The sequence below is a fragment of the Arachis ipaensis genome, chromosome B08, assembly GCF_000816755.2.
Source record: "Arachis ipaensis cultivar K30076 chromosome B08, Araip1.1, whole genome shotgun sequence".
NCBI lineage: Eukaryota > Viridiplantae > Streptophyta > Magnoliopsida > Fabales > Fabaceae > Arachis > Arachis ipaensis.
In genome coordinates this window covers 96,049,993-96,050,258 of record NC_029792.2, presented here as the reverse complement: position 1 = coordinate 96,050,258, position 266 = coordinate 96,049,993, and positions in this window count along the sequence as shown.

Below are 266 nucleotides of genomic sequence, written 5' to 3'. Positions count from 1 at the left end.
GTGGATTAGATTAGAAAGTAAAGTTTGTTTATTTTCTTTTAAGTCACCAAAAAAAAAAAGATTAGAAAGTAAAGTGTATTAGGTTAATATCAGTATAAATATGTGTATATTAGATTAAGTAATACAGAAAAACACAGTTCCTTTAAATATGTGTTTGTAACTTGTATTTAGAGCCAATTTTTCCAGTTTGTAGCAGCAACTTTTTCTTTTCTTTTCGATCACCTTCTGTTGTTGTATTATATCATCAGCCCTTCCAAAAGCTTCTC